This window comes from Rattus norvegicus, chromosome 1 (genome assembly GCF_036323735.1).
Source record: "Rattus norvegicus strain BN/NHsdMcwi chromosome 1, GRCr8, whole genome shotgun sequence".
In the NCBI taxonomy this organism is placed as follows: domain Eukaryota; kingdom Metazoa; phylum Chordata; class Mammalia; order Rodentia; family Muridae; genus Rattus; species Rattus norvegicus.
The window spans coordinates 59,049,770-59,076,951 of record NC_086019.1 but is presented as its reverse complement, the minus strand read 5'-3'; the positions used below and the strand labels follow the sequence as shown (position 1 = coordinate 59,076,951).

General features: G+C 37.7%; 2 pseudogenes; both read right to left on the bottom strand.

The window, feature by feature from the left end:
• Positions 1-1,868: 1,868 nt before the first annotated feature.
• On the bottom strand, positions 1,869-11,300 carry LOC134484158 (vomeronasal type-2 receptor 116-like; annotated as a pseudogene).
• Positions 11,301-15,652: 4,352 nt separating this feature from the next.
• On the bottom strand, positions 15,653-22,319 carry Zswim5-ps1 (zinc finger, SWIM-type containing 5, pseudogene 1; annotated as a pseudogene).
• Between the last annotated feature and the right edge of the window lie 4,863 nt (positions 22,320-27,182).

Here is a 27,182-nt window from a genome sequence, read left to right as displayed (position 1 = left end):
GAACATGATTGTTGGGGGGAGGGCGGTAATGGGGGGAGGGTGGGGAGGGGAACACCCAATGAGAAGGCGAGTAGGAGGGGCTAGGGAGATGTTGGCCTGGGAAAACAATCGAAATGTAAATAATAAATACTCAAGTTAATAAAGGTGTATAATCAAAATGCATTCTATGTTAGGAATTGTAATGAAATTATATTTATAAAAAAAAGAATAGAAGGGACTACTAGAAAAAATTTATGCTGGTTAACTGGAACATTGAAATTGGCAATTATTAAGAAGGGACCAACATCACTGTGGTGAAATCTTGGAAGTATTTTCTTAGAGAATAAGAATGCTAGAGATAGCCAAGGTAGCACCTACAGCTAAAGCTGTACTTGGTAATGTGTAAGAATTGACCTGGTGATCCTGGCTTTTCAGGTATGTAGGGGTCATGGAGAGCAGCTGAGGTGTGGCACCATGAGAGGCCATTGAAGACCATTGGTGAAGATGAAACCTCAGCTGCAGTTGAGGACCCAAGATTAAAGGGTCAGGGAAATGAGCTGAGGCAAGACACCATGAAGAGAACCTCTGAGAGACTATTGGTGAAGCCTACTTGCAGCAGAAAATGCTATATTTGAGATGTCATTACCGTGGCATGATCACTGAGAATACCAGTGGTGGAGTGGAGAAAACCAGATCCTAGAGGTTAGAGGATTCATAGGGCAGAGTTAGAGAAGTGACATAAGCCCTTTGGAGGAGACCAGAAGATCATGTATGGATCCAAGACATTTGATTAAGAAGCTGCGAAGTTGAAGTTGACTTGGAGACTCTAAGGTGTTAAAGAAGCCAGAGCTGTGGGATACTTGCCAAGGAAAGTTGCTAACAGTGAGTGGTCCCAGCCCAGAGGATAAAAGTTTGTATATTCAACAAAGATGAAAAAGGAGTTTTCAGCTGGTTTGCTGTCTTTCTTTGGGGATTGCAGTTCAGAGATTAGATGAAACTCAGAAGGATCTTTGAACTTTAGAGTTTTAACATTGTTGAGACTGCTATAGACTATGGGAACTGTGGAAGACAGACAAGATATTTTATTATAATGTAATGGCCTGGTATGTCCCAGTAGAAAACACTTAGGTTTGAACATGACTAGGGAGCCACGGAGTGGAATGTGATTTGTATACGCTTAGCCCAAGGAGTGGTACTAAGAGGTGTGACCTTGTTGGTGTAGGTGTGTCACTGTGCACATGGGCTTTAAGACCCTGCTGGTTGGAAGGCAGTCATCTCCTGTTTACCTTCAGAACAAGATGTAGAACTCTCAGCTACTCCAATACAATTCTTGCCTAGATGCTGCCATGCTCTCACCTTGTCAATGGACTTTAAATAGTAGATGTGGTCATGGTGCCTGTTCACTGGATAAAACCCTAACTAAAAGGAGGGAATATGATCAAAACATATTGTACAAAATTACTGAACAACTAAAAGTTGAGAGAGAATATATTTTGAAAAATGAGTTTGAGATAATCACTAATATAAAGATGCAAAAATTCTGAGTATTAAAAGTTATCCTAAATATAACTGGAGAACCTACATTAATACTTTATCAATATGTGCTAAATGGTACCATCAAATAAAACACACTGTGAACTATACTGAAAACATTTATTTTTTCCCCCCAGAGTCAATTTGGCAGTGAACTACAGTTATAAATCATGTATGATATTTAATGGCTATGGAGGGCCATTTCAATGAGATGCTGAAGAATTATGACATTTAAATTCCTAAACAAAGTGAATATATTTATTTCTGATTTGAATTTAGACAATTTCATTGGTCAGAATATTATGGAGTCCTGTGGAGAAATTAGAAATATTTCAGTAAATCCTGCATTTACCTGTCTAATTAAAAATCTCATTGTCTGCAAGGAGTACAATTGCAACAGCCAATGGCCTTGCCCTCCAGGGTTACTTTTCTGAATCCAGACATACACCTTTTATTGCACACAAACTGAGGGATCTGAGAAAAATTAAAGAAATGTTATCCAAATCTTAATGTTTTATCAAAAATCATCTTAAATCGAATTTTTGAATGTATTACAATCAATTCCCAGGTATTCATGTAAATACAGAGGATTATTTAGAAAGATTATACCCTGGAGAAACAAATGTGCTTATAGATTTATCAGATAATTATTATCAGAGTGTTGGAGAATATGTAGCCATAATGAGGAATGGGGAAGTTTGAAAAAATAGGTGATAGGGAATATAATATAAAAGACAAATCCTGAGTGATACAATCTTTCTACTTTCTGACTAATGCATTGATCACATTTACTTCCATCATGACTGAGGATCTGCTCTGTCAATTTGATAGGATTTAGATTGGACATAGAAACAGATATGCATATTTCTAGGAAAGATATATAGATAAATTTAACTAAGTTGAAAAGGGACACTTAAATTTTGATGATGTCTCAGAATGAATAGATAGAAGATAGAAGAAAGCAGCATTATTGATGCCTTTTTATATATAAACCTCATAATTTGGAAATTATGTATTTCTAAATATAATGCACACACCGTGAAATTAAGTATAGATTTATAGGAGATAAATATATGCAAGCCAGTAGATTCTCCATATGCACCCAATATAGGTCTCCTTATCTAGAGGCTAAAAAAGCTAGCCCAATTGTTCATGGGATAGACATTTTTTAAGCAAGATTGACAATGGACAAAATTTTTTTCAATGTGGTTGGAATCGAAACATTTTAATTTTCTCCTCAGTTCTACATTTCTCATTGCTCTTACTGTAAATATGGATGTATAGAAACATTATCATTCTGGTTCTTGAGACTGTTTTCACTACTAACCTTGGTAGGGTTCTGTCTGTAATTGAATTTCATATTTTTGGATCATAAATTAAAATATACCATTTTCCATGACTTGCCTTTGGAAATGTTCTTTGATCCTGCAATAAAAAGTAAATTTTATATTGTTTCATGTTACTAATCTGAAATGAAAAGTTTTTCTAAAACACATTGACCCAAGACACATTTGAGAGCTGGAAATATCCTCTTCCAATGTGTTCCTAATATTTGACAGGCAGACACAAAATAATATTCATATGAATGAATACTGTGGGTCTTATTAAACACTAAATATTGCCACTAATCTGAAACAAAGAATGAGAACATACAAAACTCTAGTACTACCATTGTGGTATTTTGTATTGGTAATCAAAGAGTAAGGGATCTTAAGACAGAAAACAAGTGTCATTTCTTCAGAAATTAAAATTTTATTAACACAAGCTAAAAGTATTGATTTAATATATGACACACCTCTGAAAATCTTTCTGCCCATTGTATCATAGGCTCAGATAAAGACAACTGTTGGCCCTCAGGAGCATTTCCTGAAAAGGATCCTATTTTCATTTTGCATCCAACACCCTTTGGTAAATTTCAAAAGTTAAGAATGCCATATTCTGCATTTAATTTCTTTCTCCCACCTAAACTCATGTTGTCTCTCTCATCAATGTCCTTTAAGAGAATGTTTAGCTAAAAGAGATTCATAAATTTATATTAAACTGTGTCCAGATGACTGAAATGAACATATAGTTTTGAATGTGTCTTATTTATCTTAAAGTATGATGCAAAAGTCAAATTAATGAAGTGTCTAATAATGTTAAATAAATGAATGATTTTGTGGGATACCATACTAGCCAGACCTACTTGCTTCCAGATTATCTACAAAGATCAACTATCTAAAATGAACTTGCTGATTTCTAAAGGATAAAAAAAGTGAATTGTTTAGGTATACAATCATTCTAATTATTTCCATTACATATCTACTCATTTATTGCTGTTATAAGAAATTTACAGAAAAAATTATTGAATTTTAATTGCAACTTTTAATATGAGAATATTGTATATCTAGCTATTGATGACATGATATTTGTTTTGACTAATACCATATCCTCCTGTACTCTTTCATTCCATTTATCACAAACACACACTGGAAACTGTCTTGACCTTGAAATGAGTTTCAAATGCAAACATTCCTAAGATTATGGACAACATGAATATAATTTTATAATACCCAACTTTTTAATTGCAAATCTCACATATAAAGGTGCTGAAGATACAATAGAGTAGAGTGGCTATTACCTGCCAGGGGAAGAAGGTCATCACTTCCCCATTTTCATGTGGTTGTATTTGTACTCGTTGAAGACTCATCTGATGGAGACTGTGAGCCACAGCATACACAGCATTGTAGATATTGTTGCTTTTTTCACTGATTGCCGTGTCCAATATATGACGAGGTAATACATCCAGAGACGCATTGGATTGACAGTTAGCCAATAGTTGACAGTCAATATCAGAAAATGAACACTTGAAGAACAAATGCCATAACTTAGGAAGGTAAATGTCTTCTGGATATTTGTAAGGATTAACTGTTTGAATAAACTTAGTAAGTTCAAAACTCTCTTTATAATGGTGTGTAAAAATAAGACTACCATGAAATGAGTCAAGCATGAAATAATCAGCATAGTCAGTAATATGAGGTTCAATGTTCATGACCCAGACTCTCCATGTCAGCAATCTTTGCCCAATATTTTGCATTATACCTATGATGGAATCAATGTCACCATAAATAATTATGACATTTGTCTCATCCATATTTTCCCAGAATTTGTTAAAATATCTAGTCCACATGACTGGGATTATTTTCACAAAAGCTATGCAGACTCCTTTTCTCCCCATATCTTCTCTGAACTCTGATAATATTTTGTTCCCTTTGTGGTCATCTGGAAGGATGAGACCAACCCAGGACCACCTAAAATGAGCCATCAGAGATACAATGCGAAGGGAAAGAGATGTGTACTTTGGGGCCATCTGATACAGAGAAGAATATTGACCACAGTCACTTAAGATGGGATCATAATGTCCAAAAGAAAGCTGAACCAAGTAAGAGGAAGAATATTAACAAGGAGCAAAATTTCATTCCTGAAGCAACAAATTACAATGGGGGGAAAGGTAGTTTTATCTCAATTTTAAAGAATAATTACATTTATATAAGTTACAGAATTTCCTGCCCAGCATGTGAGTTTCAAAAAACCTGAATTTAAGAGGAATCTTGATTCATATTAAAGTGTTTTGGTACTTCTTTGATGTTGAATAATTTGAAAGCTCTTCTTGTAGTTTTAAAAACACCTATAATATGAACAAAGAGACCTTACTCCCAGTTCCACATTCCAAATTTTCTTACCTGAGGAAATTTAAAGAGTTGAAGTAATTTTCCAATTTGGGCAGATGTTGTCCATGATGTCCCTGTGAGTGCAGCAGTAAAATTTCTTTTGTTAAAATTATAATTTGGTAAAATCTTTTTCTGTCCTTGATCTGTGATCCAAATACAAACATTCATAAGTGTTTCCTTTTCAGTGAATCTGACATTGTAGAAATCAAATCCAAGAGATATATTAGGAAAAAGATTGGGGTTCCCATTTATCTCCTCAATGGCCAATACCAAAGCCAGAATATACTGGTAGTTCTTAAAATTAAGCCTGTATAAATGACAAAATAGCACCAAACACAAAAGGAATGCAACATGGAACACATATCAAGTATAGTAAACTTTATACTACATCTTTGTTTCCATAAATTTTGCAGTTTAATTTTTTCACAGTGTATAGGTGGAACTACATTTTGTAAATATGTTAATATTTGGCAAGATCATTTAATATCACTACATATTATTTATAGTTCCTCAAAACAGACTTTATTTATAATCTATTAGATTATACTATGAAGATCAGTCTACCTACTATGAATCACTTTTTCACAAAATTACAGATCTTCTATTATGTTAATTTATCATATATTATCAAACCAATCAGATTTTAGAATCACTATGCTTACTAAATAATATTACAAATGAAATACATTTCTTATGGGTAACAGTTACAATAACTCTGATATTATTTTTCTAAGTATGGCATCTGAAAGTGCTAGTGGATAATAAATGAGCTTAGAACTTAGTCCATATAATCACTGGATTATAGGCATGAACTCACATTCTTTTTTAAAATATTACCTCAGGTCATCACTCTTTTATTTTGAATGCTTTTTAATGAAAAGCAGAAAAATACTGAGTAAATAAAATGATATTATTCAACGGAAAAGAATTGGTAAGAATATTTAATTTGGGGAATAGAATAGCTAACATTTTTTCATTGATAAATACTGTATATTCAAATAAACACACAGACATATATAAATATATATATTTGAAGATATAAATGATTTTTGACAATTCCCTATGCATGAGTCAATAGAATAACTTTTATGTATTGCATTCTAAAGAGAGCAAAGGAGCTCAATATAATCAATCTCAGAGCAAAGAAAAATGAAATTTTAATAAGACAAACTTTATATTTCTATATTGAATACCTGATTTTGAGAGAAAGTGGAATAAAATAAATATATTTTGAAATGACACCTATTTTTATTATTTTTCTCGACATTGTGACTTAACTACATCATTTCTCCTTTCTTTTGGTCTATGTAAAACCTTATGAATCTCCCTTTATCTTTCTTAATTCATGGACTATTCCTTATCAATAGCCAAGAATGACATAAACTTATACACATGCAAACACACATGCATGTGAATGCGCGTGCGTGCACGCGCGCGCACACACACACACACACACACACTCTCTCTCTCTCTCTCTCTCTCTCTCTCTCTCTAACTAGGGTATTCTTTGAAGTAGTCCTATGAAGATGTAATATTCTTACAAGGGAAAGATTACACAAAATGTTATGCACCACAAAATGAAGTCCATATAGCAGTAAAATTACACAGGCTGAATAGGTTTTTAAAGACTGAAAAGAATCTCCTTAGAGGTTTCAGAAAAATACCAACTGATACTGAGCTTTCGAATTGAATACCTGCCTAGTGAAAAATAAAAGTGATAATGATGTATGTTAATCAGGCTAGGAGCAAAGATACATGATGGAGAGCAGCCATATGATAGGAAAGATAGATTTAAATAACTTAAATAACTGCTACTCTCAGCATCACAAAGAACTCTTAGGTTCTGCAAAACATCCAAAGAAAGAACCAGAGAAAAGGAAAGAGAAGTTAATACTAAGGATTATGGGCACACCCAAGAAAACAAAGCAATAGAATGAAAAAAAATATTGTTCTCTGATTCTTTTGTTAAAATTTCTTACCTTAGAGTGATTTTTAATCTTGTTTCTCAGATAATTCATCAAAATTATGATTAATATACATAAAGTACCTACATGTTTTTAGATGTTACTCAGATTACTGGGATTTGAGCCATGTGAAAATGTTAAGAAAGTGGGAACCTAGTTCAATATTACAATATAAGATTGAATGTACTCAAAAACAGCAATTCTGATGAATCAGAAATAATATTCCAAGAAATATGATAGTTACAATAAAATACCATGCAAATCACTTGGAAACATCAAACATCTATGAAATGACTGCATAATTTTTTACAGCATAAAAATTTTTGAGCATCTTAGAAAATATTCTCTATTTACTTATGTAATTGCAGTGAAACAAAGTACAATATTACATTATTTAATTTTATTATTTGAGAATGGAATTAATTTTATAGAAAATCAGTCTATACATGTCTGAACTATTACTGAATGTGAATATTTTAAATGTATGCACATATTTATCTCTATAAGATGAATGTCTAATCCTTAGCATGCTGAAAAATAAGAGACACCTGTTCTTACTTCAGTGAGATTTTCTAAACATCCTTAGGGAAGAAAGTTTGCTATATATTTTATGAGCTTGCTGTGTTGGTATTTCTGGTTTTGCTCAAAAATATCTGTCCATATTGTATTTTACTTACAAAACACACTGATAAAAAGCTAACGAACAAGACCTGAGTGCAAAAGAAAAGCCTAAACTGAGAATGGATGAAGGGAAGTGGAAGTAACAGGGAAAACAACAAGGAAAGGGTTTTCTAATTAACATAAATTAAAGGAAGGCCATGAATGATTTTTGTGAACACTCATCATACAGTCTATCTCTATGAACTGAAAAATTATACTGCTGAAATTCAAAGAGGATATCAATGTTAAAGTCAATTCAGAATCAAAATATAGCTTAGTTTAGCACCACATTCACTCAAAATATTTGTAAAATTGGCAATGCAGTGTTTTATAGATTTTTCATTTTTCAAAGAAATATAATCTTCATTTGGATTAGTTATAATCCATTTATCTATGGAATATTTATAACTAAAAATTTCTGCATTTAAAATGATAAATGTTCGTATATTATCAGGGAATAAATATTGAAAAACTCTAGCTGTAATCTAGCTTTCTGTAATTTGAGCAATGGATATAAAATGTCAAATATGAAGAAAATATACCATAACATAAAATATTTTAAAACAACTTTCCAGATAATAATTTTATTTATTATGAACAATTGATGATGATGGTATATAGGTACTACTAAGAGATATGTTCTTGTGATGTGTCAACTTTATAGAAATAGAATAAATGTACATGGTTGATTAAAACCATTTGGACATATAAGTTTACACCCATATTTTAATTGATGTGAGGGAAAATAATTTACTCTCATAAAAATATAGAGGACATCTTCAGTTCTATCTGGAATCATATTAGAAAGATTAATGAAGTGACTGAATGTATTGTCTAATATATTGGCTTAACAACTGTAGGATCCTCATACTGGATTAGAGGACCTGAGTGATCTTAATATACTCATTATAGGATGAGAAAATTTGTCCTTACAGTTTTTCTTTCACCTGAAAATGTGAGATGTATCAAAGTGTGTCCACACACAAAGATGTTTATATTATAGTAAATTTGAGAAGACTATACTATTAATGTGACAATCAAGAAAGCCAATTTCTTCTTAAAATCCTTCTATGTTCAACAGGAAATTCTACACAATAAATATTCACTTCTTACACTTCCTATATGATAGATTAAAACCTTTAGAAAAGGTTACTTTTAAAAACTAACATATCAGAACATAATGACAGCTCACTTATTCTTTTGTAAATGTAATAATCTCAAGGAGAATATTTATGCTTGCAAACATATAATGAATAAGAATCACAGAGAAAGATAGGAATTTATCCCTTTAAAATGCATAGAAAAGTTTCAAACAAATAGGTAAAGAATTTAGTAGGAATGACAAAAGAATGTTTTCAGCTTCCAGAGACTAAACCACTACTGTAAGACTATACATGGACTGATTCCAACTCCATATGTAGCAGGGCATGGCCCTGTTGATCACCAATGGAAGGAGATGCCCTTGGGCCTGCCAAGCTTGGTCCCCGGTGTAAGGGAATGCCAGGGGGCATTAAGGGGTGGTGGACAGGGAGGGGAACACCATTATAGAAGAAAAGCAAGGGGAGGGAATAAGGGAGTTGTGGACAGGAAACCAGGAAAGGGAATAACATTTGAAATATAAATAAAGAAATATCCAATTAAAAAAAAGAATGTTTTCATCTTTGCAGTATGTATGCCTATTAGTGATCAATTCTATAGGAAGATTATGCTTAGAGAATGAAGTGTATGAGATAATATTGTTAACTATAAAAATTCAATAAATTTCTATCATAATTTTTTTCTGACAAGTTAAATATTTGTGACAAGGAAAGTACTTTTACTTTTAATGAACAAGCCAGACACTAATACTCGCAGCACAAAAACTATAGTCTTTGCAGAGAATGGCTTGATACTGCACACTATAATGGAAGAACATGTCAACGCATTTTCATGCCTGAAATTGCTGAGTGTAAAGGACACAGGAATAGTGAAGTTATAAGAAGCATTAATTATGATGAAATAGAAGAGACAAAAAACTGAAATTTCCCTATCTGCTAAGCATTTGAGAAAATTGTGTTTTTCTGAGATAATTTATGATTCGCCAAAATAAATGGAGATAAATAAATACTGAATATCAATCATTTTACCTAAAAATCAAATTTTCCATAATCATATTTGTTGTTTTAAATTTTCAAAATAAATCCCTCAGAATAACATAGTGTTCAGTATGCATTCATAAATAAACTTCCCTTCTCCTCCACTATGTTTGATAAAATTCTTAATATTTCACTATGATTTTACCAAACATATAATATTGTCATACTGAGTGTAATTTACCTTCACACTGGTATTTCTTTTGGTTATTGTTTTACTTGTTAACTCCCAAAAGGTTTTGTTATGCTTTTCAGGGAATTTCTAAGTCTTAATGTTCTATTTCAGTGCCCCACTTTCTGTATAAATACGTATATAAGATGGTCTTCATGGAATTGGAAGGTTTGGTTGAGATAAATACATCTTATCTCCTTTTTTGGGAAACATACAGGAGTAGTTCTGTTTAATTTGTAAAGACCTGTCTGACACTATCTATCTATCTGGAATATTTCATACAAGATAAAACAGCCAAAAGTTGACCCCCTCATATTCCTGATGTCTGGGTAAATACAGCCATAAAATTGAAAATACTGCAAAAAAGCATAAATCGGTAAACACTGGGAACTGGAAAAAAATTATATCCACAAACACTTATAAGAAAACGTGAGATAGATGAAATGTGTGTGCAGCACAAAGGTATTCACAACTTCTAATTGTGATACAGTATTTGAAATTAGCTGTATGTAGCAAAAACACAGCCTCTTCAATCAAGCAGTATAACAAATACTCAGGACTTACTGCCTTTAGTGAAATAGTCACAAGAACACACCTGGAATATGAGCAACAAGGTCAGGATGCAATTAATTTATCCTCTTTTCAGACCATAATATTGAAAATTATTTTGACATTGTGGTATAACAGCAATTGCAAAGAAGAGGTTTACCTTATTTATCAAATGATGAAACTAAAATGAAAAAACACCAAATTAACATTTATTTCCACCTGAGAGAGGAAAAGAGACAAAAATGATAATAACTTTAAAAAATAGATTTTAGAATATTTATGAATTGTTACATTAAAAGTAAATCAACATATTAGTACATTTTGATACCACACTCATTAATTTATAAGAATTCTAAACATTAAAAATAAATAATTGTACTTACTGTAAATAATTGTCCATATATTGGTATGGTAGAGTTTTATGTGGAACTTTGTTTGGAGAATAGTAAGTATGGATAGGAAAAAATGCACCTATCACATCTCCTTCATAGTGAAAATCTTCAGGGATTATGTAAAAGCACAGGCTGATATCCACAGTGACAAAGGAAGAGACAAATTTGGGAATCTGTAAGAACAAGGAAACAAAGATCTAGTAAAACATCTTGTTGATACATTGGTTCACTTGATGCAGACCTGGCACTGCCTAATACACATATGCTGAGGTCATGTTTTATGACTATGATTGTTTTTAACTTTGTCCATTAGTGAGGCTGTCACACTAATCATTCCAAAATTTTTCTGTTGCCTCCTTCCCTTCTATTGGGAATTTTTAAACTATTTTTTGGGGGCTCTACACCTGAGGCCCTCTATTTAAATAAAAAATCTAGAGTATAAATTTGCTTGTATTTACTAGGCAAAGGCACTATGGTTTCAGCCAATGTTACAAATATCAAGAGATCAGAGTTGATCTCCTCTTGGGGTGAATTGGCTAAAAATATGACGCAAGAAACTTTTTACATGAAAACAATATAGGCTGCTCACTACATGTTATATCAGAATAGCCCGATTACATGAAAAAGGAAAGGACCAAAATGAAAACATTGCAGGTATATCCACTCAAGGTTAATATATTCCAAGGTTTTTGAGAGGTCTTATTTGTGGCTTAACAGTAAAGCCTCAGAGAAAACTGTATAATATTGTTGATATTTTTGCTAGGGCAGTTTCTCAGCTAACATTCTGGTCCTGACTCACTTGCCACTGTATTTCTACCAAGTGGTTCTCATTTGGCTTACCTCACTGCTCTGTTGCTCTTCTCCCATAATTCATCATCCATATTCTACATTACTGCATTCCTACTGTATTTCTGCATTCCTACCTTCTTTCTGCATTCTGTGACATTTAAAAGACATCTTTTTTTGGCCCAATTGATAAAATATAATTCCCCACCTAAACATACAAAGTCCAGTACCATCCATCCCTTAAGAACATTAACTACAACCTGTAAATACACAGAGCAGAATCTTAATGTCACCTGCCATGGCTTCTCCCTTTTACACACACACACACACACACACACACACACACACACACACACACACACACACACATACACACACACAAACAGGTAGTGTGAGAGTAGCATTGCCCAGTAATATTGCCTTTTGGAGTATTCCACAGAAGTTTTCATTTTAACATTTTAACATGGTAATCTCAGAAAATTATGTCTTTTTTTGTGTGTGTGGCAGACAAGGAAGTCACAAACATTTATATAAAGAAAGCAGTAATTGTGTTACAGAAATGACAACGCCATATATCTTGTCAGCAAATAAAATGCCGGCACAAAAATTTACAAGTTTTAATACAGGGTCACATATTCATAGTCAATTGACACCACAATTGTAAGCAAAGGATAAACCAACATCTCCTCTTTTATTCTGAAAAGGGTCATTATCTTTCATATTAGGATACTATATACAATTATAAAATTTTGAGAAATATGAGAATAGGAATTATATTTCCAATATCCAGTTCATTTATATTTCACAATTTTGAAAATGTACTTTTACTATCTTATCTTAATGTATGATTTGTAGAGTATGGGTTTTTTTTTTTTTTTGCCAGAAGAGAACATTGAAATGTGCTTTTTAACTTTAAACGTAGAAGACAACTAAAAGAAATTTAAGATTTTGAGTTTTTTATTGTTTGTTTTTTATTTACCTTTCACTGCTCAGGTTTACCATTCATATACACCCCATTCCAATCCCCCACCCCCTTTTTGTATGGGGGTGTTCCCACACCCAACTACATACCCCTTCCTGCCTCCCCACCCTGACATTCTCCTACACTGGGGGGGGGTGGATGGTCCAGCTTGTCATGATAAAGGGCTTCTACTCCCATTGGTGCCAAACAAGACCATCCTCTGCTATATATGCAGCTGGAACCATGGGTCTGCCCATGTGTACTCTTTGGATGGGATGGTGGTTTAGCCCCTGGGAGATCTGGTTGGTTGGTATTGTTCTTGTGATGTTGCAAGCCCCTTCAGCTCCTACAATCCTTTCTCTAGCTCTTCCAATGGGGACTCAGTTCTCAGTTCTATAATTGGCTGCTACGTTACCCTCTGTATTTGTCAAGCTCGGTCAAAGCTTCTCAGGAAACAGCTATATCAGGCTCTGGTCAGCATGCAATTCTTGGAATAAGCAATACTGTCTGGGTTTGGTGGCTGTATGTATATGGGCAGTATGACCCAGTGGGGCAGGCTCTGATTGACCATTCCTTCTGTCTTTGCTCCAAACTTTGACTCCATATCTCCTCCTACAAATATTTTCATTCCCACTTTTAAGAAGGAATGACACATACGTACTTTGGTCATCCTTCTTGGGCTTCATGTGAACTGTATCTTTGGTAATTCAAGGTTTTGGGCTAATATCCACTAAGCAGTGAATGTATACCCTGCGTGTTTTTCTGTGATTGAGTTACTTCACTCAGGATATTTTCTAGTTCCATCCATTTGCCTATAAATTTCATGAAGGAATTGTTTTAATAGTTGAATTGTAGTTCATTGTGTAGATGTATGTCATTTTCTGTATCCATTCCTGGATACAGAAAAAAAATTTGTATCCAGATTCCTGAGGGACATCTGATTTCTTTCCATCTTCTGGCTTTTATAAATAAGGATGTATAAACATAGGGGAGCATGTGTCCTTGTTATATGTTGGAGAATTTTTGGATATATGCCCAGGAGTGGTATAACTGAGGCCTCAGGTAGTGCAATGTCTAAATTTCTGAGGCACCTCCAAACTGATTTCCAGAGTGGTTGTATCATCTTGCAATCCCAACAATCATGGAGGACTGTTCCTCTTTCTCCACATCTTGCTACCATCTGTGTCACCTGAGTTTTTGATCTTAGCCATTCTCACTGGTATAAGGTGGAATCTCAATGTTGTTTTGATTTGCATTTCCCTGATGATAAAAGATGTTAAACTTTTCTTTAAGTACTTCTAAGCCATTCAGTATTCCTCAGCTAAGAATTCTTTGTTTAGGTTTCTTCCCCATTTTTAATAGGGTTATTAGATTCTGTGGAGTCTATCTTCTTGAGTTCTTTATATATATATATATATATATATATATATATATATATATATATATATATATATATATATATATATATATTAGATATTAGGCCTCTATCTGATGCAGGATTGGTAAAGATCTTTTCCCAATCTGTTGGTGGCAGTTTTGTCCTAAGAACAGTGTCCTTTGCCTTACAGAAGCTTTGCAACTTTATGAAGTTCCCATTTGTCAATCCTTGATCATAGAGCATAAGTCATTGGTGTTCTGTACAATAAATTTTTCATAGTACCCAGGTGTTTGAGGCTTTTCCCCACTTTTTCTTCTATTAGTTTGAGTGTATCTGGTTTGATGTGGAGGTCCTTGATCCACGTGGACTTGAGGTTTGTACAGGGTGGTAATAATGGATCGACTTGCATTCTTCTACATGCTGATCTCCAGGTGAACCAAAGAGATTTGTTGAAAATGCTTTTTTTGTCAGGATAGTTTTGGCAATTTTGTCAAAGATCAAGTGACCATATGTGTGTTCGTTCATTTCTGAGTCTTCAATTCTATTGCAATGATCTACCTGCCTGTCTCTGTACAAATACCATACAATTCTTACTATTATTGCTCTCTATTTCAGCTTGAGGTCAGGGATGTTGATTGCCCCAGAAGTTCTTTTATTGTTTAGGATACTTTTGCTTTCCTGGGTTTTCTGTTATTCCAAATGAATGTGCAAATTGCTCTTTCTAACTCCATGAAGAATTGAGTTGGAATTTTGAGGGGAATAGCATTAAGTATGTAGATTGCTTTTGGCAAAATTGCCATTTTTTTATTCTATTAATTCTGGCAATCAATGAGTATGGGAGATCATTTCATCTTCTGAGACCTTCTTCAATTTCTTTCTTCAGAGTCTTTTTGTTTTCTTTTCTTTTTTTTTTCGGAGCTGGGGACCGAACCCAGGGCCTTGTACTTGCTAGGCAAGCGCTCTACCACTGAGCTAAGTCCCCAACCCCTCGTCAGAGTCTTAAAGTACTTGTTATATAGATTTTTCACTTGTTCCATTTGAGTCAAACCAAGGGATTTTATGTTGTTTGTGACTATTGTGAAATTCTCTAATTTCTTTCTCAGCCTGTTTATCCTTGGAGTAGAGGAAGGCTACTGATTTGTTTAAGTTTATATCCTGCCACATTGCTGAAGTTGTTCATCAGACTTAGTAGTTCTCTGGTGGAACTTTTGGAATCAGTTAAGTATACAATCTTATCATCTGCAAATAGCGATATTTTTAATTCACCTTTTCCAATTTGTCTTCCTTTGACCTCCTTTTGTTTTCTGATTGCTCAGGTTAGGATTTTGAGCACTAAATGAATATGAAGGGAGAGAGTGGGCAGCCTTGTTTAGTTCCTGGTTTTGATGGACTTGCTTCAATTTTCTCTCCATTTCTTTTGATGTTGGCTACTGGTTTGCTGTACATTGCTTTTACTATGTTTAGGTATGGGCCTTGAATTCCTGATCTTTCCAAGACTTTTAACATGAAGGGGTGTTTAAATTTGTCAAGTGCTTTGTCAGCATCTAATTAGATGATTGTGTGTTGTTTTTCTTTTAGTTTGTTTATATAGTGGATTATGTTGATGGATTTCTATATATTGAATCATCCCTATATCCCTGGGATGAAGCCCCCTTGATCAGGATGGATGATTGTTTTGATGTGCTCCTGGATTCGTTTTAGGAGGATTTTAATGAGTATTTTCATAAGAGAAATTGGTGAGAAGTTCTATTTCTTTGCTGTGTCTTTGTGTGGTTTAGGTATAAGTGTGATTTTGGCTTCATACAAGGAATAGGGTGTGTTCCTTCTATTTCCTTTTTGTGGAACAATTTGGACAGTATTGGTATTAGGTCTTCTATGAAGGTCTGATAGAATTCTCCACTAAACTCTTCTGGTCCTTGTTTTTTTTTTTTCTAATTAGGAGAATTTTAATAACTGCTTCTATTTCTTTGGGATGGTTTAAATGGTTTATCTTATTCTGATTTAACTTTCATTTATCCAGATTTTCCAGGTTTGTTGAGTATAGGCTTTTGTAGTAGGAGCTGATGATTTTATTAATTTACTCAGTTTCTCTTGTTATGTCTCCTTTCTCTTTTCTGATTTTGTAAATTTGCATACACTCTCTGTGACCTCTTGTTTGGCGAGCTAAGGGTTTAATCTATTGTATTAATTTTCTCAAAGAACGAGCTCCTGGTTTTGTTGATTATTTGTATCTTTTGCTATTGTTGTTGTTTCTACTCGGTTGATTTCAGTCCTTCGTTTTATTATTTCCTGTGATCTACTTCTCCTGGGTGTCTTTGTTTCTTTTTGTTCTAGAGCATTTAGCTATGCTGTCAAGCCGCTAATATATGCTCTCCAGTTTATTTCTGGAGGACTTAGAGCTATGTGTTTTCCTCTTAGCACTGCTTTCATCATGTACAATCAGTTTGGGTATTTTGTACCTTCATTGTCATTAAATTCTAAAAAGTCTTTAGTGTCCTACCTTCTGTAGGGCAATGGGGCAATCAATTATGTAGTGTCCTACTTGTTGACAGTTTTGGTTTTGTGCTCTTAGCAGTCAATATAATGGGAAGTTTATAACACACTTGCCAGTTTTGACATGTTTCTTTATAAGGTCGAAGTCCTTTTGTCTGTCACCTTCTTTGGAGGAAAGAATGATGCTAGGACCTGATTTGGTTCTCTGTTAAAAAACTTCTTTTAAAAATATTAAAACATCTTGGGGTTGGAGAGATGGATCAGAGGTTAAGAGCACTGACTGCTCTTCTAGGGGTCCTGACTTTAATTCCCAGGAACCACATGGTGGCTTATAAACATCTGTAATGGAACCCAATGTCCTCTTCTGATGTGTCTAAAGATAACTACAGTGTACTCGTATACAGAAAATAAATGTTTTAAGAACCTCAAAAATGCCACTTTCTGAGGATCTCTGAAGTGCTATAGACTAGCCTATCTCTCCAAAGTATATCTAAATAGACTACTTTTACTTATTTCTTGTTAATCATTCAATGCTTAATATGGAAGACATATATAGAAGGCAAAATCAGTCTTGAAACAATTATTAGTTAAAATCCCTTGTGAGCAAGACTGAAAGTACAACTCTGAATGCATTAAAGGATTTGATCATTTATACTGTGGCTAACTAATTAGGTTAATCATTTGATTCAATTATTTACAAACATAAGTTTTTTTTCAAGAGACAAATATGTTTATACACAGGTACCCATGTGAGCCTAGATACGCACATACACTAAACACAATGACATGAGTATACTTAACACTTAAGTATGCATTATCACACACAAATGAAACCCAGCCTAACACATGTCACACAACAGAAGTAACACAGGCATGCACACGTGTATCTATACACAGACACATGTTCATACAGGTATACACACATTCACATTGGAATGAACGCAGATTCTCTAACAAGGGTGACCAGAGCAGATGTACCTTCTAAGCTCAGTGGCTTCCTGGACCTTTGTCTTTTCCTGGCACTTGTTACTCAGGTGTTCCTCAGGCTCCTGGAGTGTTTGAGGCAGAGGCAGGAGCTTCAGTGCTCACAACTTTGTGAGGCAAATATCTAAGCCAACTCTTGACCTCTCCACCTTAATGACCACTAGGCTAGTTGTCTTATCTTCAGGCCACAGAGAAGACTTGGATTTCAACTGTCCATTTTTCTCCCTGCCGCCCCCACTTATCCACTGCCAACAGCATATACTCTGTATGGGAAACCTGAGAAATGGTTTTGAGTCTCCTCAGAAAACAAGCCTATCCTCCCACCCACAGCTGCTTTAAGTGCCTGTCAAATCAGAGCCAGAATTATAAATAGTTACAGCTTTATAATGGTTGACAACACATATACTATATTATTTACACTACCATAAATGCTTCTGTTTTCTCTGGTTAAGCAATCCCTGAGATGGAACAGTGTTCTGTGTTTGCCAAGGGAGTGGGGCCAATGGCCAGGACATGCAGTATCTAGGGGCGTGAGTTGACATGTTGTGGGGGCTTCGACTGGTCTGCAGGGTCCAGTTCCTCCAGGAACAGTAGGGCTGGAGTGAGAAGCTTGCCAAAGCAGGAATACTGGCTAAAGTTGGACTTTCCCCATCCTTAGGTCTGTGTTACTTTCAGCTCAGCCAGAAGTACTGAGTCTTCTCAGGGTAAACAGATGTTTCAGAGTCCTTGTCCTGACCTGGGAGCCCAGGCTGCCCTAGCAGCAAACTATCCACTTTCTCAGCCAAAGCGCTCCTAAACAGCAGCATCAGTTTCTTCTTGCCTTTGTATATCTGTTTGAGGTTGTCAATGAATTGGGCAAATTGCAAATGGCCATCCTGGGGCAGTAGGAATGTCTCATGAGCCTTGCTCAGAAACTCAATGAACTCTTCATAGTGGTGGGGACTGATGTGTGTCAGACGGGAATGTTTGATATTGATGTAGGCATTGATGGTTGCATCCAGTAGCTGGTGCAGTGGAGCTTTGTCTGTTGACATGAGCTTTCCAGAGCTGCGGCAGCCTGGGATGCCAGCCAGGCCTGATGCAGTCATTGTGCACCACACAGGATAACAGAAAGCACTGTGGCGCAGTGCACACTCACTTTTCACCACCAGAAGGATGAGAGCTGCTAGTTCATTCTTGCCCAGAATGTGGCTGAGAGCACAAGCCCAGAGCACATCATTGAGGCTGGATGGGTGTCCTGGTTGTAGGCCAGATTAAGATGGCTCATGGCCAGTGAGGCCACCTTGAAGGCACGTAGCGGGTAGCCACGGAGCTCCATGTAGCGGGCAATGGTGAACAGCTGTGAATGAGTCATGCCACCGGCAGCAGCATCTATGGCAATCTGGTAGGCTGCCTCAAAGGCAATGTGGTCTTTCTCACAAAGTGTAAGAGCTGATAAGGCACAGCTCTGTGGATCCTTCATAGCACACTGTAGGGCCAGTGTGTGAGCACAGCTAGCCAGTTCCTCCTGCTGTGGGTAGTCAAGACTGAGGGGCAGGATAATGGTATGGGATACAGCTGTGGCAGCCACATACTTGTAGCCTCGGTCTGGGTGAGGAGTGTCTACCAGCTTTGCAAGATGCTCACCAGGGCCCGCACACCCACTTCTGTAGCACAAGTAACCAGCCATCGAACCATCTCTCCGCACCTCCAATTAAGTGTTGATAAGGTCATGTGCATCACCTGTAACCCCAGCTCCAGGGTTACGTTGAGCAGAGTGCTATCTGTACTGCTGTCTGTGGGAGTAGCAATCTTGAATGCATTTTGAGCTTTGGCAGCAGTCAGCATGGTGGAGGCCAGTTCACACTGCTGTGATTCCAAGTGCCCGAGAGTGATCCATCGAGGATAGTGGCTGGGCACCACCGACACCCTGTGATGGGGGTGGGCAGGGTCGCTTGCTGATGATGAGTTTTCTAGAACAGGTAACCTCATGGCACGTAAGACTAACTTATAAGACAGGTCTGGATCATAAGGCAGCAGAGCTGAGAACAAATACTTTGCAAAGGTATGCATGGGATAACTTCTCCTAGACTGCTGAAGGGGCCTCCTTCCAGCAGTAAGATGCACTGTTTCCCCAGTGTCTGAACTAGCTCCTCATTCAGCTACAGCTCCTGGAGTTGGCTTAGGAGATGCTCCTCATTATGGCACACCTTGTCCTGTGCATAGAGGCCATCAGGCATCACCCTCTGTTGACCCATGCCCATGATGGTGACTTCCAGGGCCAATGACAGGTACAACTCATTGCTGCTTGGGCAGCCAGAAGCCACAGGTACGTGCTAGTAGACAGGAACTCTGCTTTCATTCACATCTGACATCTCCATGTAGCTGTCATTTTTCAGGCAGCAGGCCTCAGTCAAAGTGAGAAACAGGCAGCCAATGGGATCCAGGGGATGACCCACCCAGCCCTCCAGGTTTGTGATTGTTGTTGTTCCTCTCTGCAACAACTCTTTCTTCTGATGTTTGTAGATCTCCAGCTGCCGCTGCTGCTACAACCTCAGAGTATTAATGATGGCCACCGTGAGTCTGAGAGCTTCTTTTGGATATCCATGACCCGAGCACAGGCTGTAGGCACATGCTCTAGCCACAGTGGCTGGCCATGGGAATTAAAGAGTAGCCACTCATTTTCCCACTGGCAGGCAGGAGCTGTATAGATATCACTGCTGATTATACGCTGTAAGTGGCTGTTCTGCCAATGTAACTCACGACCTTCAATGGCTCTAGTGAAGACTGTTCGTCTTGGTCTGGATAGAGTCTGGGCTGTGGCTGGCACTCTGGGAAAGTGCATTGGTAATGCTGGGCAGTTCGTGCCCATAGTTCCCGTCCTCCAGATATCCAGGTTGCTCCACTTCTGCAGCCGCTAAAGCCAACAAGATTTTTCTTCCTGTTTGCAGTGTGGATTTAAAATTATACACACCCATAAAGCCCCTAGCTCATCCCAGAGCTGCCTGCACTTGTCTGTCATACTTGTTCCTTGCTGCCTCCAAAGGTGAGGCGTGGATCAGCCATAAATTGTTCAGTGATAAGTGTGAGCATCCTGGCTCCGTTGGAATCTCTCATCCGAAGCATCTCTCGAACCTCGGCAAACATTGAATTGAGCTGCTTCCCAGAGCCACAGTAGCCCCCGCTGGGAGAGAAAAAGCTTCACTTGTTCTTTCACCTGTTCTTCATCCAAGTGCCAACAGTTCTCATCACCGATGCTGGCCCCAGCTGTGGGGTCAGGAGCGCAATTCACTTGGTTGATTTCTGAGTTGGAAGACAGAATCTTGTCTGCCAGCTTTTGTGCAGTAGGAAGAACTTCAGTGTGGTGTGCTGTGATTAAATATTGAATAAACTTCTGAAGCTGTTCATCCGAAAAAGGGTTTCTGAGATAGGAAGACGAAGTTTGACTTGGTCTGGTTTCCGGATCCTGTAGAGAGAGAGTGCTACCACATGAGCACAGTAGAATATGTCCTTATTTCCACAGCCACAGCTCACAGAAGTGATTTTGCATCGATCAAAACTGATCACAACTTTGTAAGTCACTGCTGATTCAGAAGCAGTGGCTGGTTCGGTTACTGTGCCACTCAGATGGAAGCTGACTTGCAGCACGTTCTCCACAGAGCCGCTGTCCAGCAGACAGATGCCCCGGTGGAATGGCAGCCCTTCGCCGCTGCCACTGCGGCTGCCGCCGCCGCCGCCGCCGCCGCCGCCGCTCGCTGCGCCAGTCCCAGAGCCCAGCCAGGGTGAAGCGCCCGCCCCAGAGGCCCTGGGGGACGGAGCCGGCCGGAGCGGCGGGCGGCCCCTCCTTGACCGGCGAAACCCCCGCCGCGCCGGCAGCCGCGCGGGGGCCCTGGCCGCCCGAGTACTGGAAACTGGAGTACATGCAGATCTCCTGCTCATTCCGCGGGAAGGACCAGTAGACGTTGCGGCGCTGCACCGGCTCTGGGATCCGCTCGAAACGCTCCTTCACCCGCTCGTACCGCCACCGTCTTGGCGGCGCAGTCCAGCAAGGACTCCGGCTGCATGTAGGGGCGGGCCCCGGGGGCCAGGCGGCTGCTGCGGCCGCCTCCCACCCCTTCGCCGGCCGTCCCGGGAGTCCCGCGGGGGCGGTGAGCTGGCGGGCTGGGCCAAGAGCACAGCCTCTTGGCCGGAGAGATCGGCAGCGGCGAAAGCAGCTCCTCTAGCTCCCCTCCGTCCGCCATTGCTGGGGACTGACTGACAGACTGAGGTGGAGGCGGCTGCTCGGGCTGCGGCTGAGACCCCAGCCGAGGTCACGCGCCCAGCGCAAGCGCCCAACAGCGTCGCTGTGGGGAGGGGGCGGGGCGAACGAACTCAGGAGCCGGCCGGCCTGTGTGGGAAGCCAGGGCCAGTCCTGTGTGGGAAGCCAGGGCCAGTCCCATACTCGCGCCGCGCGGGCCGGCGCTGGTTGGCCTCACATAAGTTTTTTTTTTTTTTTAACTTACTCTTAAGAGTTTATAAGAGTAGCTTTTCAGAGTTCATAAGAGTAGCTTTTCAAAGACAAAGAATTTGTTTATACTTCAAAATCCTAATTTTAAATTGTAGCTCCTTTAGTTTCAAATTAAACGTTTAATCATGGATGCAGTCCATCAAGAGACTTTTGAGTTTTTTAATCCTGAGTTTTGGCACAGTACAGAAACCAAAATAGTCACCCCAGGGGGTTAAAAAAGAACAATGTTAATTCTAATCTGCCAAGGATGTTGTCCAGTAAAACAAATATTAGTGGACAGCATTGACTTTGATAAGTTCATAGGTGGCAGTCCTTTATAAGTGGAAGGGATACAAGTTCCTCTTTCCAGAGACAAGAAGAAAAAATCTGTGTTCAAGGAAAAATATTTAGGCCCAAGGACAGAGCCACAAGTTTTCATTATAATAAGGCAAGACCATTAAAAACTCTTGCTTTGAGTGTATTCCCATTTTAACAAGGAAGAATCTTCTTCAAGCCTCTGAGTGATAGGGGCACATGTCTAAATATCTGATGTTGGGTACGCTTTCCTTGGGGTATGTAAAAACATATGCTGTTTCTTATATAAGTTATTTAGCACCTTTATTTGAGCATTTAGCAAAGATATAAGCAGTTAGACATATATCTTACATGAATTATTATTAATCTAATTAGCCCTTCATAACATTAAATTTTCTATCATAAAAAATCCTTTACCTATCTAAGATATTACAGTCTTCTTTTCATATTCTTAGTCTAAAAGTTACAGCAGCCATCTAGAATAGGCTAGCAGGTAGACTTCCTATAGGTGACCCATTATTTTTACAAGGCCTACAGTTGATGAGCTCATTTACAAGGATTCAAAGGGACTTCACCTCAGCATTGCTTCTTACTGCCGATATGACTTTCCTGTTGATCAGATTTCCTCAAGATCAACATAAATATGAACGTTCATGAATTAACAATGTTTAGATGAAATAATGATTCTAGATAATTCCTGATTTGAGTCAATTAATTTTAGAAAGGGAGTCTTAGGTGATAGTCTTAGCCGTTTTGTTAGAAAGATCTGATAAATTTGAAATCAATAATAGAATAAGCCCACTCCTCATAATAGCAAGAAAATTTTGCAAAATAAGAAATACAATGAGATTTCATAATTAACCAAAAAGGGAAAGAGACTTAAGAAAAGTTTGTGTTCAAGGAAAAATATTTAGGTCCAAGGATAAAGCCACCACAGCTTTACACTATTGCAAGGCAAGATCATGTAAAAACCATTGCTTTGAGCTGACAATGACCATCTAGAAAGAAACAGTGCTTTGAACTTAATATCAAAACCTGTTTGTAACTCCCCTTTTATGTAAAATTTTATCTTTGGGGTAATTTTCTAAAGAACTTTTTATCTTAGAAGGGTATAAAAAGGACAGAGAAAGACATGAAATTTTTGGTAGGATGGTTTGACTTGGGGAGCTCTGTCCCATCCATCCATCTATCCATGCAAATGGAAATGACTATTTATCTATATGATGTGTGTATGTATATATGTAAGCATGAAGGAATACTTATGGAATTGATTGTGAGGGATAGTAAGGCCCAGAGAGAGAGTGAGTGTATGAGTGTGTATGTGTCTCAGCATATTTGCCTACATAAAGCATATTGATACTTTTCCTTTCCTTCCTCTCTGGTTCAAAATAAGTTAACCGAGCATGCTGGCCAAAAAAGAAACACTAACAATAAATCCTTTACTGAATTCTGATTAGAAAATAGTATGTGTTGATTTCCATATATTAGTACTTTTAAAGCACAAGTAAAAGAATGTTCAGTTTTTAGCACATAACAGTAATAAAAAGTTAAATTTTCAGTATATAATGAAGAAAAGACAGTAATAAGCACTTTAATTTTGGGCACTTAATAAAGCACAGAAAAATAATATAATTTCAACAATTATATAACAACAATAATATAAATTCAACAATTAATAAAACACAGATTTATCAACAAAAAAGAAGCCAACAGTTTTAATCCACAGAATGAGCAAAAATCCCCAAGTCTACAGAAGTAATAAGTAAGGATTTAGTCTAGTTAGAGAGCTAGAAGAGCAGAGGTCATCTATCTTTACCTCTGTGTCCTAAATTGCGTCCTGCTTCAATCCATTCCAGGTTGGTCTGGCTACCAGCTTAAAAGGATTGCAAAAAAAAAAAAAAAAAAAAAAAAAAAAAAAAAAAAAAAAAACATTCTCAACTATAAAAGAACTTCTGTGGGAATCACCATCCCTAAACTCAAGCTCTACTACAGAGTAATGGTTATAAAAACTGCATCATATTGGTTGCGAGACAAGAAAGCAGATCAACAGAATAGAATTGAAGACCCACGAATTAATGCATGCACATAATGTCGCTTGATGTTTGACAAAGCCAAAACCAGACAGTGGAAAAAAGACAGCATTTTCAGCAAAATGGTGCTAGTTCAACTGGCAATCAGCATGTTGAAGAATACAAGTTAATCCATTCTGATCTCCATGTACAAAGCTCAAGTCCAAGTGGATCAAGGATCTCCACATAAAACCAGATATAGTGAATCTAATAGAAGAGAACATGGGGAATAGCCTTGAACACATGGACTCAGTGGAAAATTTTCTGTACAGAACACCAATGGCTTATACTCTAAGATGAACAATTAATAAATGGTACTTCATCAAATTGAAAAGGTCGTGTAAGGCAAATGACACTGTCAATAAGACAAAATGGCAGCCAACAGACTGGAAAAAGGTATTTACCAATTCTACATCTAAAAGAGGGCTACTATCCAATAAATGTAAAGAATTCAAGAAGTTAGACTACAGAAACCAAATAACCCAATTAAAAATGTGGTACAATATCAACCAACCAGACCCTCCAGAGCTCACACAGACTAAACCACCATCCCAAGAGAACATAGGGATGGACCTATGGCTCCATCCACATATCTGGGAGAGGATAGCCATGTTAGGCATCAATCAGAGGAGAGGCCCTTGGTCATGTCAAGGCTTTATGCCCCCAGTGTAGGAGAATGTCAGGGTGGGAAGTTGGGAAGGAGAGGTAGGGTGGAAATACTGTAGAAGAAGCATGGGTTGGGGGATAGGAAAGAGGGTTTCTGGGGGAGAAGTTGTAAAAGGGGATAACATTTAAATAGAAGAAAAAAAAGAAAGAAAATAAAGAATGGGCGTACAAACCAAACAAAGTATTCTCAATTTAGGAATAATGAATGAGTGAGAACTACCTAAAGAAATTTTGAACATCCTTAGCCACCAGGAAAATGCAAATCCTAATGACCCTGAGATTCCACATCATATGTGTAAGCATGGGTAACATAAAAAACTCAGGTGACAGCAGTTACTGTCGAGGATGTGGAGAAAGAGGAGCAGTCTTCCATTCTACATTGAATTGCAAACTGGTACAACCACCCTGGAAATCAGTCTGATGGTTCCTCAGAAAATAGTACATAGTACTGAGGATCCAGCTATATCAATCCTGGGTATATACTCAAAATATGCTTCAAGGAAGATAGCTGACCACCCAGGAATGCAGTCATCCTAAGACCACAGGTTTGACTGCTATCTCTGCACACCTCTGCCCACATCCCTGGTCCAAGGAGAAACTGCACAGTGCTTCTAGACAGAGGGATATAGGAAGAGACAGCCACCAGGACATGTGTTTTTTGTCTGCCCCAGGACCGAACTAAACCATACAAACAACTCCCTGCACCCAAATCCCATGGGGGAGAGAGAGCTGGACTCTCAGAAGTGTGGATACTCCTGAGAAGTCAGAAGAGACTACTCCCTACCCACAGTCCAGACCCAAGAGGGAGTTGCATATTGCCAACTGTGCCTGCTGGGTGGAAGGACCTACGGGCAGTCAAGGAAGGACCCTTTAATTCCTGCTCCTCTTTAGAGCTGGAAGACAGTCTCCAGGAGTGCAGACATACCTTAAATCAGAAAAACTTTTCTCAGGAAAGAGTGCAAGAAAACAGGAAAACAGTTCTACAGGAGTGCTGACACAGAGGGTTACAGCAGGTCAGAAATAGCAAGATAAGCAAACATCAGAGACAATCCAATGGCTACAGGCAAGCACAGGAAACTAAGGAACAGAAACTGAAACTACTTGGCATCCTCAGAGCCAAGTTCTCTCACCAAAGAGAATACTGGATATCTAAACACACCAGAAAAACAAGATTTAGATTTAAAATCACATTTTTTGATAATGATGGAGGACTTTGAGAAAGACATAAAGAACCCCCTTAAAGAAATTCTAGAAAACACAAATAAACAAGTAGAAGCCCTTAGAGAGAAAACACAAAAGTCTCTGAAAGAATTACAGGAAAACATAAGCAAACAGGTGAAGGAATTGAACAAAACCATTCAGGATTTGAAAATGGAAATAGAAACAATAAAGAAAGCACAAAGGGACACAACCCTGGATATAGAAAACCTAAGGAAGAAACAAGGAGTCATAGATACAAGAATCACCAACAGAATACAAGAGATAGAAGAGAGAATCTCAGGAGCAGAAGATACCATAGAAAACAATGACACAACTGTCAAAGATAATGTAAAATGCAAAAAGCTTCTAGCCCAAAACTTACAGGAATTCCAGGACATAATGAGAAGATCAAACCTAAGGATAATAGGTATAGAAGAGAGTGAAGTCTCCCAACTTAAAGGGCCAGTAAATATATTCAACAAAATTATAGAAGAAAACTTCTATAACCCAAAGAAAGAGATGCCCATAAAAATACAAGAAGCCTACAGAACTCCAAATAGATTGGACCAGAAGAGAAATTCCTTCTGTCACATAATAGTTAAAACAACAAATGCAGGCTGGAGAGATGGCTCAGTGGTTAAGAGCACTGGCTGCTCTTCCAGAGGTCTTGAATTCAAATCCCAGCAACCAAAGGGTGGCTCCCAACAGTCTGTAATGTGATCCGATGCCCTCTTCTGGTGTGTCTGAAGAAAGTGACAGTGTACTTATATACCG